Genomic DNA, 16,377 nt, shown 5'->3' on the forward strand with positions numbered 1-16,377 from the left:
AGAAGCTATAAGATCATGTTGTTGACACCTATAGTAACCTCTCTCTCTTTTTGGAGATTAGATTCTATTTTGATTTTGCGACCCCATCTTAAGTGATGTTGAAACTTGTAGTGTTGGCTAGTACAAAGTCACCAACTGGTGAATCTCTCCAACTATTCATCGTGGGATCAAATTGTCTATTCCATTAGCTCTGGGTGGCTAGGTAAACCCTAGTCCTAAGCTCATACCATCATGTTGAGCACTCAAACATTCTCAGGCATGCCGAACCAAATTGACCTTAAGAGTCACTAAATATCATAGGGAAACGATCTTTGATGGGGCATATCTTGGAGCTCGTGTGACATATGGATTTAATTCTAGGTGCTATATGATTATGTTGCCAACACCTACAATAATGTTTCTCTCTCCTTTTGAAGTTCAAATCTCATTTTGGTTTTGCGGCCCCATCTTGGGTGATGCTAAAACTTATAGTGTTGGCCAATACAAAGTCACCAACTGGTGAATCTCTCTAACCGTTCATCATGGGATCAAGCTATCTATTATGTTAGCTCTAGGTGGCCAAGAAAACCCTAGTCCCAAGCTTTTCTTATCCCATTTAGTGCTCAAACATTCTCAAGCATGCCAAACTAAATTGACCCTAAGAGTCACTAAATGTCATAGGGAAGTGATCTCTAACAAGGCATATCTCAGAGCTCATGTGAGGTATGGATTCAATTTTGGGTGCTAGAGGATCATGTTGCCAGCACCTACAATAACCTCTCTCACTTTTTGGAGATTGGATTCTGTTTTGATTTTGTAGCCCCATCTCAGGTGATGTTGAAACTTGTAGTATTGACCAATACAAAGTCACCAATTGATGAATCTCTCCAACCGTTCATCATGGGATCAAGTTGTTTGTCCATTAGCTTTGAGTGGTTAGGTAAAACCTATTCCCAAGATCATCTCATCTTGTTGACCACTCAAATGTTCTCGGGCATGCCAAACTAAATTGACCCTAAGAGTCATTAAATGCCATAGGGTAGTGATCTTTGATGAGGTATATCTTGGAGCTCATGTAAGGTATGGATTCAGTTCTAGGTGCTACAAGATCATTTTGCCAACACCTACAATAACCTCTCTCACTTTTTGGAGATTAGATTTCATTTTTATTTTGTGGCCCCATCTTGGGTGATGTTGAAACTTGTAGTGATGGCCAGTACAAAGTTGCCAACTAGTGAATCTCTCCAATTGTTCATCATGGGATCAAATTGTCTATTCTATTAGCTCTGAGTGACCAGATAAACCCTAGTCCTAAGCTTTTCACCTCCCACTAAATGCCAAAATGTTCTTAGGCACGTCAAACTAAATTGACCCTAAGAGTCACTAGATGCCATAGGGAAACAATCTTTGATGGGGCATATCTTGGAGCTCATGCAAGATATGGATTCAATTCTAGGTGCTACAAGATCTTGTTGTCAACACCTACAATAACCTCTCTCACTTTTTAGATATTAGATTCTATTTTGATTTTGTGGCCCCATCTCAAGTGATGCTAAAACTTGTAGTGTTGGCCAATACAAAGTCACCAACAAGTGAATCTCTCCAACTATTTGTTGTGGAATCAAACTGTTTATTTTGTTAGCTCTAGGTGGCCAAGTAAACCCTAGTTCCAAGATCATCCCTTCTTGTTGAGTGCTCAAACATTCTCGGGCACACCAAACTGAATTGACCCTAAGAGTCACTAAATGCCATAGGGCAGTGATCTTTGATGGGGTATATCTCGAAGCTTGTGGGAGGTATGGATTCAATTCTAAGTGTTATAGGATCATGTCGTCAACACCTACAATAACCTCTTTCTCTTTTTGGAGGTCGGATTCCATTTTGATTTTGCAGCCCCATCTTGGGTGATGCTGAAACTTGTAGTTTTGGGTAGTACAAAGTCACCAACTGGTGAATCTCTCCAACCATTTGCCATGGGATCGAAGTGTCTATTTTGTTAGCTTTGGGTGGCTGGGTAAACTCTACTTCCAAGCTCATCCCATCTTGTCAAGCACTCAAACATTCTTAGGAATGCCAAATCAAATCAACCCTATGAGTCATTAAATGCCATAGGGTAATGATCTTTGATGGGGCATACTTTTAAGCTCGTACAAGGTGTGGATGCAATTTTTTGGAAAATTTGAAATTAACCTTGTAACCAATCAAACCAACTAGTAATCGGTTGGAACGGATGTCAAATGATGAAAATACCCTCTATGAAGTTAGAGGAGGCATAAGGTGTTGGTGATTATTAATTTCTTTTTATATAGCAAGGAATCACTACTGATGTTAAACTTGTATATAGGATCATTGAGTTATTGTCAAATATCATTGCTCTCTATTTTAGAATAGCAAACCTGTACTTTGTTAGAATGAAACACCACTTTAGCTACATATTATCACTGAATAGAGTTATTGGAAGATGTTAAGGATCTTATTAGTTGTCTTAATAGCCTTTTCATGGATTTGAAACATAATCACTTCCCTTTGTGAAGAGTTGGCCAAAAATCAGCAAATTACATGCTATTGCAAAGAAAATACAATCATAGGATGTTGAAGAATCTCTTGGAAGGATGGAATAGATGACAAACTAAAGTTTGTGAGATAGTTATTATGTGTTCCTTGAAGTGTCTAAGGTGTTAGTTTGAAGCAAGCAGCTGATTATGATCCATTTCTCAAATTTTCTCATTTTTCCATTATTGCTTCCCAAGTCCTGAATAGGGAAAGTGATCAAGTAGTTTTGTGAAGTTGGGTAGAAGTTTGTTCACTGTTGTAACCAATTTGGAAAGAGTCTTTGAAGACACTTAGGAAGGTGGGAAAGGTAGTTGTCCTTAAAAGTGTTCTTGTTGGGAATCCACTAGCTTTTAGTGTGAGCACTCTACATCATTTTGGATGCAAATTACATTAAAATAAAATACCTGAAATATACTTAAAATGTAAACACAAAAAATAAGATATATATTATGATAACCAATAATGTCATACATGAACAAACATATAATATATTATGATAACCAATAATGTTATACATGAATGAACATCTCATATATTATGATAAATAATAATGTCATAAGTCTAATAATGTCATACATCAAATACATGTCATACATCAAATATAAAATGTCATATATACATCAAATGTATGTCGAATATCTCCACTGACATAAAATCTAAGATATATGTCCACTAATGTCTATACATGTGTGTTTATCCCTATATCTTATCCTTCCCACAAGGGGAAGGAAACAAATCCCTAGAGGTCTTTGGTCATTGCATGGAGGGAGATGATGGGAATGTTGGGGTCTTCCTCACATGCTCACTCGTCCTCTTGTTTAGGCTCCTCTTTAACTAAAACTAATACATTGAAATCAAATATATTTACACAAAAAAATAATTATTTTCTTACTACCATCAAATCGTCACTTTGTACATCCACCTCAAAGGCTCACAGATGATCAGGAGTTACAAGGCCCTACAAAAATTCAACCAATATAATCACTATTTAAAATTTCAATACTAACTTTTATAAATAACAACTAAAACTATGAAAACTCTTTCATACCTCGATCAATGGCTCTAAACTAGCAATCATGACAACAACTCCATGATCGATGGATTACAAAGATGAGGAGGAGTTTCAAACATCAATAACTACAAATCATATAATATAATTTACATGTATTATGAAACATGAAACAAATATAATCATATGAATTAAATTAACATGAAAAAAATGTATCTCTACAAAGCTCATATCATGCCTAGGCTCAGAGTCCCTTGTGAATGTTGATAGTCCAGTAAAGAACTGATGCTCATGGATATAATTTTTTTGTCATTCCTTCATATGATTACTTAATAAATATATGTATTAATTTAAATGATTAAATTGATACATACCTCTTGACTTGTTAATGGGATGTAAAATGGGGTCAAGGAATCTATACTAGGGCCATCAACACTCTTACCCTAAATTTTGAACAATGTTAAGACATGCTAATTAATTAGTCATTCACTATACATATGAAATGTGATCAAATTAGTTTATTATAATTGTAATTTATCTGTTTGTCCATGCCAAATGTGTCACTCAGAAACTCATCAATGACTAGCCCATCATCCATAGTGTCTCCAACATGATTGAAAAATGTGCATAAGGATCCATATGATGTGCATATGTGACCATGACGCAAAGAAGTATCCTTCTCAACTAATGGACTGGCATAATGAATGAGGGTCTGTGTCAAAGCATTGAAAGTCCCTAGAGTACTAGTCTCTACATGTTCTTTCACTATTGAAGGAATAATCACATGCTCACCCTGTGGCTTAACAATAGGCAACCTATTTATATTATGGTCATGACATGTCCCTAACCTCTCAAATGATGACCCCCCACCTCTACCTTGAGAATCTAACATGTCAAAATAATTGAGGATCTCCCCAAGGATAAATTCACAATACAATTTCTTTAAGAAATACATTAGGACCTCATGATTATTGCAAGGAGGGGCATCAAAGACCATACACCATCTATCCTAAAATTTATTTCTAATATCATCATGTATGCACCAATGGATGGGGAACCTTTTAGTTGTATGTTTAACAGTGTCTTGTTCTCCAAAATTTTTAAACAATGCACATATGCTACCTTTTTCTATTTCCTTATTTCTTACATCTTTATAGTGTAATTTTTTTGCATAATATCTTCTTTTTTCTTCTCTCTTAACATGCCAAATATCCAACTGACCACTAACAGAAGCTACATGGCTCATAATGGACTCACGAGAGGATACTGATTATGCTCTCAAAGGATTCGTATTCCCGCAAGCTTTCAACCTACTAATGATTACTTCTACTTCATCTATCCCTCTTTCTATTTCATTCATTATATTATCTTGAGTGCCAAGAGGAGGTCTTTGAATCGATGGAGGTTGTGGAAGTTCATTTTGATCTTGTGGAGGTATTTGATTTTGATCTTGTGGGGGGTTTTGATTTTGATTTTGTTGATCAAGTTTAAGATTAGTGGTTGATTATTCACATTTCCTGATATGAAATCAATCACATTTTAAATAAATAAAAAAATTAGAAGCAAAACTTAAAAACATATAAAACAGTGCAAAAACAAGAGTAGAAAACATACTACATGATCTCAATCTTGATCTCCGATGATAAGGAGGCTTTTTGAGGAGGATATTGAGAAAATTCTTCAACTTTTACAAACCATGTGCATGCTATTGAGGGGAAATAAGGCAACAACAAAAATAACTAACATGAAATGAAATAGGATGTGGGTTTGTATCCTATATATATATATATACTTCTAAGTTTTTAAAGCATATATATATATACTTCTAAGTTTTTAAAGCATGCATGTGCTTTGGCTTGGGCTCCACAAGCCTTAGCTATAGTGCGTGCGGGTAGAGCACTTTTGCACTATAGCACTTGTACCCTTTTAGAATTGTAAAAACCTAAATTGGGTGTCATCTTTTTTGTACCACAACTTGGTGCATTCACCCTTACATTAACTATAAACTACAACACAACAGTTGCACTAGGGTATTACAGGATTGCAATTATAGAAAATTGCCTAATTCTCCTGAGTGTGTGTATGATGGAGAAGAGTTGTATTAGGTGGGTAAAGCTCACTAGTGGTTATAGGAATACAACTACATCAAAATAATTAGAAACTGGAACTACATATTCATTAAAGTGAGTAGTTCAAGGATCTTGATCCCATTTATATGAGTATATAGGCATCCTAGTAGGCAAAGTATGCCTCCAGTGTGCAGATGCCTTGGCATAGTTAGGTAGTACTTAACCATGTATGTATTAGGTAGGTGATCCAAACTTAAATCATAATTGGTTGACGCATATTTAAATACCTTATTTCACATGTTATTGAATGTTATGTGTTTATGTGCTATTGTTAATGAATGTTAAAGGTTGAATGTTCTAGGCTATTATACCAATTCTTAAGCCCAAAATAGTAAATCATGATTTGAAATCAAGACCAACAATGTTGTCAAAATAATAAATTTTAATTATTAAAGACATCCATTTTATCCCTCATGGCTGAAAATGCATAGTCTAAGTAACAAGTAAGAAATAAGTTTAACAAAATAAAGACCAATAGTGTTGTATACATGCTAGTCCTGGAGGCATCTCTTGCAATCACAACTAATGTCAGATATTTTCAGACTTGGTAGTAGCTTCTCCAAACCAACATCTTCTAATAGAAAGTATTACATGTACCAATAAAAGTAAAATAGGAACTTAAATAAAGGTCCAATAGTTGCAACTAGGTCTTCCTTAGAATCTATGCCAAAACTTGCAATAGCAACAACTATTGCTAGTTCAAAGTTGTTACTTAACATAGTGAAAGATTGTGTGACAAACTGGGGATATGGGATTTTCTAAAAAATGTATATAATTTTTAGATAGCCTAGTTCATGTCAATGTCACTAGTCAAAACCCACAGATGGCATAAAAGGATAAGACCAATTGTGGGTTGTAGAGATCTAGGCAATGACCATGTTCCTCAACTAGGACAACAAAAATCTTTGGACTAGAAAGTAGAAAACATATGAAAAATGTTGAGGAATGAACTAGATTGAAAATTTTCCTATTTATTCTGCAACATTCTAACTATCCAAGGATATTTAAGAATGAGGTTGCAAATATATACATTGGCAAGAAGAATTAATCCATGCACTCTACATATACAATCCTAACATGTGATATTTCCTGGCCATACAGGGTCTCCAGGGAACTTACCATGCCTAAAATCCTCATTCCTTTATAATAATATCCAAAACTAAGGTTTACTATTAAGAATTGGAACAATATTGACAGAATAAATGACCTAAAAGAAGCTATCTATTTAATTTAATCTTGGGAAATAAGACACCAATTGACTTAAAAGAACTATTTATTGGACTATATGAACATATGAAAGAAAGGTAGAAGTAATGAATAATTAAGTCAAATTTGTTATGTCAAGAATTAGATGATTACAACTATTGTATCATAGAATGACCAATACACATGGTCTGCCATGAGTAAAGTAAAATGGAATAGGATAAAATTGTACATTTAGATTCATATACTTACAAAGAGTCCTAAATTGAATCCCAAAATGACAATAGTGGCTATGGCAATGACAACCAATTTAATTTGCCCACATGTCCTGCAAAAGCTGGAGTCAACACTTGTTCCATTCAGAGCTAGGCAACTGAATATGGCAGGCCATACAAAAGCCCATATTTTCATTGATTCATCTACAATCCTCTTCCATAACTCACTTGATCATGTAAATGATCCACTTTCATTGCTCCCCTAAAAATTACATGAAATTTCATTGCCCCCTACAAATTACAAGAAATCATACATCAATGGGGGTGTTGATGATATCGATTGAAAAAATGACAATCCTCACAAGTGCCATTGAATGAACATGCACCATTAATGGTCTTCTAAATAGAAGTCTACTATCAACAAATACAAAATAAAAAGAAATAATGGACATAATATTCTTTTATCAATCTTTTCAATGAGTAAAAAAAGAAATCGAACATTGTTCATTGAATGCTAGTGACATTTAATGAATCTCCTTCACATTTTTCATGGTTGCAGAAACTTCTTTATTCTCATGGACTTTGTTGAGGACATTAGAAACTTGTGTACTCTACTCTTTAAGAGGTTATTTGTGAAAGCACAATCTTCTCTACTCTTTTGACCAAGATATTTTTATGCTAACAAACGTAATTCAAGATCTAATGGTAGGACTTCATCTTCACTATAATTGAAAATTTTTGCAATCTTATAAGAAGAATCCATAAAATCATTAGGTTAGCTTCTCTTAGTCCTTGCATGTAAAAATCTAGGTTATTTTAGCATGTTGATTCTGACCAAATCAATCATTTTGAGCTTCTTTTGATCATTCTTGTTAGTTTGTTATTAGCTTGATATATAATGAGAATATTTCAATTTTTTTAAAAAACTCTAGCTGTCATCAAAAATTTGATGCAGTATGTCATCAATAGTATGAAAAACTCGTTGAATCATCTCTGGTTGGTGTTGATAGTTTGACAGGTTTGTCATTGATGGTATAACATACCCATTGAATCATCTCTAGTTGGCATCGACAGTTCAACATTTCAAATTAGTTGTCTGGTACCAACATGGGACATAGATGGGGATGATTTTCAATGGATCTTCTCATCAATACATTGACGGACATGGACTATGTCAAACTTTCAATGCAATTCTAGTGACATTGACTTTTGACATTTAACTATCAAAATTTTGACCACCACTATGTCAAAAATTAGGTCCAAATTTACTAGTGGTACCTGAGAAATTAGAAACCTCCATCTTATGCTTCAACTTCAACTAAGATCTAGGTCTAGTAAACTAACCAGCCCTATTTACCATAGGTCTCTCCACATGATCACCACTCAATCTAGTAGCTTCAAAGTCATCAACAACTTCCTCATAACCATCTTTAGTACCCACATGTTGAGGTATACCACCTATAGCACTTATGATCTCATTTACCATATCACTCTTCATCATTTCCATCTCAGAACTGAAATTGGCTTTAACCTCCTCCATTTTAGATCTAAAATCTTCTTTAACCTTTTTTGAGATCCTTTCTTCCACAACATCATTGAGATCATCAATCGGCCTAGGGTCCAATCTTCTTGAAGGCATCTTCCAAGATTTTTGAAAACCTAAAGCAATAAATCTATAAATCTAGAAGATCAATTAGCTCCACAAGATCAACCTTCTCTTCCATCCTTCACCCAAGTATTGGTGCAAATTTCCTCAACTTCGGCGCTTAGTTTACACACTAACGAACAACTAAGCTTTGATACCATTTGATGCAATGAGAATATGAGGGTACCCCTATTGGAGATAATCAAGATCCCTACAAATAATGACACAATGTCGATACATGATTTGATACCAAATACAACACTTTATTCATAAAATAATTGTTTACCTACAATGTGCCTAGCTATAAGGCCTTCTAGGTTAGGGCCAAATAAAATAGCAATTACAAAAACTTTTTTGCAACATCCCTTAAGATCCAATCCCAACACTAGCTAGTCCAGATCCACACTTTGGTAGAAACCTCCAAGGAAGGTCTCAACTTGTGCTCGCAAGTCCACCAAGCAATCTCCTTGTTTCCCAAGCCTCAGCTACTAGCCTTTCTCAAAGTACTCTCCTCTACCACATCCTCTTCTCCGAGCTAGATGACAATAATAATGACTTAAGACTCCACAAAACACCCCTATTTATACCCAACTAAGCCATAGGTTGACCTAACCCATTACAAATTAAAAAAAACCCTTACATTAAATATATGTATAAGCCACAAGTCGGCTACATTACTCATTAGCTAACCATAGCCCAAATTAAATACATAAGTCAACTGACCACAAACAACTTAGTTAATACAGAACCAAGACCAAATTGAGCATTAGAGAAAACCACACCGAGTGTCAACATTCCACTAGAAATAATTGAGCTCCTTCATCAACCGAGCACTAGTATGTGTTGAGTCCTCTAGAAGCAATTGAGCCCCTTCAATGATCAAGCTACTCGGTCAACACTATAACCAAGCATAACTAGGCCCTAAAGTATGATTGAAACTCCCAATGTAACTAAGCACCATAAGCATCATTGAATGCCTTCATTAATTGAGTTCCTTGGTTAATACCACAACTATGGACAACTCGGTATAAATTGAGCCACACATCTTCCTTGGATCGAGTCCTTCAACTCCAAGGTCAAACCACACCATCCTGCAGGATTACTAGCCAAGGGAGGATGTTGTTACATTAACTCTACTAAGAGAAAAGTGTACTCTTTTTTGAACCTCTAGATAAAAAAATTGTGGAATGTACTAATGTGAAGATAGATGAGTTCCCTAAGAAGAATGAAGAGGAAAGAAAGAAGGAACCAAAAGACTACAAAAAAATTGAATACATTCCAATAAGTGATTTACTGGAAGTAGTTCCATTGGAAGAAGAAGTTGTATAAGAAGTTATATCAATACAAGTAGAAGAAGTTCATCCTAAAGAACCAAGGGTGGAAGTAGAACTGTGCTAACCAAATATGTGAGAAGAAACTACTTAGCTGATCAAATCATTATTGATAAAGATGTTGGAGTGATGATGAGGAGAAAGGAAAGATAAGTATTATGTCTTCTCTCTCTTACATGGACCTCAAAGCTATAAGGGAAGCACTAAAGGATGAAGACTAGATAAAGGCCATGGAAGAAGAAATAGACTAGATAGTAAAGAATGACACATGGATCTTGGTAACCTGGCCAAATGACAAAAATATCATTGGTACAAAAAGGGTATTTAGAAATAAAATGAATAAGGATGGAGAAGTGGTCAAAAATAGGACTAGACTTGTCTGCAAAGGATATGCACAAGAAGAAGGCATACACTATGGAGAAACCTTTGCACTGGTGCCCATACTAGAAGGAGTTAGGATACTCCTAGCCTTCATGGTGTACAATAACTTCAAGATATACCAAATGGATGTAAAATATGCATTCCTAAATGGATTTATAGAAGAATAAATGTACATTGAACAACCAAAAGGGTTTGAGAATGAAGAAGGAAAGAACCAAGTGTATAAACTGAAGAAATCCCTATATAAACTAAAATATGCACCTAGAGAATAATATGAGAGGGTGTACTCACACCTTCAACAAAAAAATTATTTGTAAGAACAAGCAACAAAAATAACAACATACACCTTAAGAATGAAACAATAGGTAGTTTTTTGATTGCTAAGATATTTGTAGATGACATCATCTTTGGAGGAGATGATAAGATGAGAACTAAATTTGTTGAAGCAATGAATAGATAATTTGAAATGTCCTTGATTGATGAGATCAAATTCTTCATTGAACTTCAATTTTCCCAACTGAAAGGAGGAATCTTTATAGGGAAGCCAAAGTATGTAAGGGAGATTCTACATGGGAAGGCCCCCCAATAGTGATCAGTTGTAAATTGTAAGAGGAAGATGAGAGCCCTAAAGTGAATGATGTTAGTGTAAATAATTATTATTTACACTTTACTTAATTTTACTTAGGATAAATAAATTATTTTATTATTTCTTATGTTAGACACCTAGGAGTTTGTGTACTCATATGAGTTGTCTTGTTGACAACACAGGAGTAAGAAACTCCAATTTAGCACATGGTGTCTACAACACTAGAGTTTGCATAAACAACTAAGTCATCATGTAGACAACACAGTTGTTCACACTATTATTTTAGCACATGGTGTCTACAACATAATTGTATGTGCTACACCTTTGTAGGCTTATCCTCTCATCATTGCACTAACTCCTATGCTTAATGGAGGATAATCCACTCCTAGTGGACATTTGCCTAGTTGTAAGACTTATCATGTTGCTAACTCCTAGCCATTCTAGATGTATCATAGAGGCCTCTATATACAAGCACCTCTAGTGTACTATATAATGAATTGAATATCATGTTGTTATTCTAATCATACTCTATTGGTCTATTTGTGCTAGTTATTGTGTTTCTTGGTCTTGGATGAATTTTTCCCTAAGGAAAATTCTTACATGGTATCAAAGCCATAGAGGCATCATTTCATAGCCACTGGAGACTATTCTTGCTTCACCTCTCTAAGGACACCTCGATCTAGATTCAAAGTATTTGCATATATTGGTAGCGTTTAGAGCCAAAGCGGACTTCATCATTACATCCAAAGCATTGATTCAGTAAAAATTGACTATAAACTTGCCTATATTGGGCCATAGTCAATTTTGAAGCAAATTTTTTTTTGCAAATCAGCACTCGAAGGCCCAATTTGCAAGTACAATATGATCATTTTCAAATCTTCTTAAGTTATTTTTTGGATCTGTTCATTTTATTTTCTTTGCATTATTTTTCCATTTTTAGAGCAATTTTTGGAAAATATTTTTGGCCTATTAGGCCTATAGAGAATTTTTTTTTGCAAGAATCAAGCGATGAAACCCTGGCTCCCACATTGAATATTTGGCCAATATTCAATCGGCATTTACTTCTAATTCGGCTTCAACTAGCAACTCACTGGCGAACAACCCACAGTCTGGCAAACACCATTACAATTACTGACAACTCTCCACATCCGGTGAATAGGCAAATTTTATTTGTTTATCAGTAGGCATTGCTTCTTATCTAACTCCCACGATGTTCTCATAGCACATGTGGGATATATGCAACCCCAATGCCGGTGGCTAATAAATTTTGGCCCGTGAAAATGCTACCAGTGGCAGCCAATTCCCCAGTGCTATAGATCATAGTTCCCCACACCAGATTTTAATCCCCAACTTGCTAACCTCCCCCATCGAACAGGTTTCCAATGTTTCAAACCTAGGAACGTGGTGCTACCAAGAGCCTCCATGTGGCATCTAGCCACATTCATAGTCAGCGACCAGCTCTACAGTATAGTCAACCTGTTCATACAATACATTAACATGCCACACTAGTTGAATCCAACTCAACAACCATACATCCATGTAAGTAGACACACATCACCTTTCCATATAGTGTTTGTACAGTGATGTCATCAACCATATAACTAATATCACTGCCACATCACCCAAGGGCCCAATTTTTTGCTAACATCATCATTTCATTTTCTTAAATTTGACAGTTATTTGACCATCATCTAGAGGAAAAATAGAAATAGTCATTTGGACATCAAATTTAACCTCATGTTTTGCTGATCAGACCCCTCTCTAGATTCATGTTTGATTTGACAGTCCGACTTTGGGAGGCCATATCTCAGTCATCTTGGCTCCAAATCAAGTGCAATTTTTTTAAATTTTGGCTAGAATTTCCTAAAATTTTAAGTCGTATTGTTCTTTTTTTATTTTGGTGCACAAATTTGTCAAAAATTTCAATTTTTGGTGACTGTACTTATCTAATCCTGCATTTTGCAACTTTAATTTCTCTGTATGGGCTCATCTAAAGTCCAAATCAGGTTCCATTTTTTTTGAAAGTACATAATTTATCGTCTACTTTTAGATCTACAATCATATTATAGGCTTGTGTGGACAAAAATATCACTTTCAAAAATAGGTCCTTTCTTTGCTTTGTATTGTTTCAAAATTGTTGTACATTGTAATGTTCTAGAGTTGAACTCCATAAAGAGGTTGTAAACAAAAAAATTAGAAGTCCACTAATGCCAAAATTTGCAAGTGACTATTATAAACGTGCTAAGTATAAAGTGCCAAAATCTTTCATTTGGGGGGTTTCTTGATTGAGTGAAAAGGGCGGTGTTTCTTGGTGTTGTGTTCCTCATTTTCTACTATTATCTTTCATTTTTTGCATCATGAGAAATCTTAAGTTTCCAAAATTAACACCACATAACTATGCTACATGATTTATTAAAATGTGGTGTCATTTAATGTATAATGAAGTTTCACAATATGTAGATGGTACCCTTCCTAAACCAATAGGTGTTCAAGTATCTAAAATTGATATTACCACTTGGGAATAGGCAGATAGGAAAGCCCTCGGTGATATTACGATGGGGGTTGAAGACAAGATCATCTATCAAATTTAGAAGTATAATACATCTAAGGAAGCTTGGGATGCCCTCAAAAACCTATATGGTAAAGTTACTAAGGAGGATGTTTATAAAATTGAAGATTAGCTTGTCTCCCTAGATCCTAAGACATTTGATTCTATACAGGCTTTCATCATTAAGGTGAATGAATTAAGAACAAAGCTTGATGATTGTGGTAGTCCTATCAAAGATGATAGGTTGATCTATCTCATTAATAAGAAGTTGCCATTTGAGTACTCCACCTTTTTTTCTTCTTACAATACCACAAAGACTACATTAGGGGTTGCCTATAAGAAAGTCAATTTTGATGATTATGCTCAACTATTAGACGATGAAGAAAAGAAGTTGCAATTAATGGGGATTCTCAAGGCATCCAAGTCTAAGGCATTGGTGGCTAATAATGAGGGTTCTCAAAATCTAGTTGGTCAAAGCTCAAACAAAGGAAAGGGCAAGAAGAAGAAGTGGAAGAACAAAAAACAAGAGGATATAGAAAAGACAATACCAACATCAAATCAACAAGGCAAGTATTCCTCAAATACAAACAAGAAGGGGGACTCTAATCAGGAGAAGAAAAAGTGTGCCTATTGCAAGAAGATGGGTCATGATGAACATTAGTGTTATCACAAGGAGATTGATGAGTTGAAGCACATCACGAAGAAACACAATGTTCCACTGCCTAATGCTTATAAGGAGAAAGGATCCTCATCCTCTATTTCTAAGGGAAAAGGGCATCCTTTACTCACAAACATTGTTAGTCAGGGAGAACGGATCATTGATTTAGGTGCCACGCATCATATGGGTGTGTCAAAGTGAGACTTTTCTTCCAATATGATAGATTAAGAGGACCACACATCTTCATAGGTGATGATACAAAGGTGGAAGTTGAAGGTAAAGGAGAAGTTAAGATGAACAATGGAATGTTCAAGGATGTTCTATATGTTCCTAACCTTACCTCTAATCTTCTTTTAGTCTACCAAATGACTCACTATGGAGGTAGAAATAAATTGGAATTTCTTCTAGATTCAGTGGTACTGAAAATCATTAAGGATGACTCAATGATTGCAACTGGTGAAGCCAATCATGATTCAAAGCTTTACACTTTCTCCTCCTGCGTGCCAAAATCAAATGCACAAGCCTTGTTATTAAATTCAAAAGTAGAAAGTAAACCATGGCATGAGAGATTTGGACATCTCAACTACAGATATCTTTAGCAGCTTAGCAACAAGAATATGGTCGATGGTCTACCTCAAATTTAGTTTTTAGAAGGTGTTTGTTCAGGTTTCTCACTTGGGAAACATCCACAAAAGTTTTATGAAAAGGGGAAGTCTCTGAGAGCACAATGTCTTCATGGCTCATAAGAGTGAAGTATATGAAAAATTTCCCAGCTTCAAGGCTCAAGTGGGAAAACAACTAGGGAAATTCATCAAAGTTCTTCAAATAGACAATGGGGGGGAGTATGTGAACACAAGAGTAATAGACTATTGTACTCGAGAGGGTATTGACCTCCAACATTCACTACCATATGCACCATAGAAAAATGGTGTTGCTTAAAGGAAAATTAGAACTCTCAAAGAGATGACCACTTTCATGTTATTAAACAAGTCTCTTGATTAAGTCTTTTGGGCATAAGCTATGAATTGTGCTAACTATATCCAAAATAGAAGTCCTCACAAACCTTTGGATGGTGTAACTCCTTTTGAACCATGGACTGGTAGGAAACCTATAGTTAAGCACTTTAGAGTCTTTGGTTGTCTAGCATGGGCGAGAATACCTCCACAAAAATGTAAGGCATTGGAAGCTCAAAGCAAACCTTGCATTTTTTTTGGATATTTAGATTCACATAAAGCCTACAAGTTGATGGATCCAGAGACATGATATATTCTATGAGAGGAGTGTAAATTTTGAAGAAAGTTGTCCAAGATTTTCTTCTTCAACTCCTCCTTCTTCCTCCTTCGTCAAAGAGAGTGATAGTGATAACAATGATTTGGAAGATGTTCATCCATGACCAACACAAAGGCATTAGCTAGTTGAGATTGAGGATATGCCTTCTACATCTTCTTCCACTAGACCTAGATGGGCTAAGTAGACATCGGATGTGACAAGACCATTGGAAAGGAATCCTTCTAATACAAGGAGGACACGATCACAACACAACTCACTTCCACATGCTTATATTGTAGTTGCTGCAGATCGACAATCATTCAAAGAAGCATCAAGTATTCCAAAATGGGATAGAGCAATGGAGGAAGAATATAACTCTCTTGTGAGAAATGATACATGGGACTTGGTCTCTCTTCTTAAGGGAAGAAAATTGGTTTGGTGTAAGTGGATCTATCAGACCAAATTTGGAGTGGATGGAAGTGTTGATAAACATAAGGCTCGCCTTGTTGCAAAAGGTTTCTCTTAGGTAATAGGCATTGATTACACTAAGACCTTTGCACTAGTGGCAAAGATGAATAACATTCATTTGACAATAGCTATTGCAGCAATGCAAAGATGGGTTGTTCATCGGATGGATGTGAAGAGCACATTTTTGAATGGTGATCTATCTGAGGAGATATATATGGAGAAACTACAAGTATTCACATAGGATGCTACCTTGGTTTTCAAATTGAAGAAGTCTATCTATGTACTTAAAAAAGCTCCTGGAGCTTGGTATGCCACTAATACATTTGGTACCAAATTGCAACGGCATTTCTGTTGCAATTTTTCTGTCATAGACTGTCACAATCATGACGATGACAAGGTTGTG

Source organism: Cupressus sempervirens, chromosome 11 (assembly GCF_028749045.1).
Source record: "Cupressus sempervirens isolate cs-2001-9-10 chromosome 11, ASM2874904v1, whole genome shotgun sequence".
NCBI classification, from domain to species: Eukaryota; Viridiplantae; Streptophyta; class Pinopsida; order Cupressales; family Cupressaceae; genus Cupressus; species Cupressus sempervirens.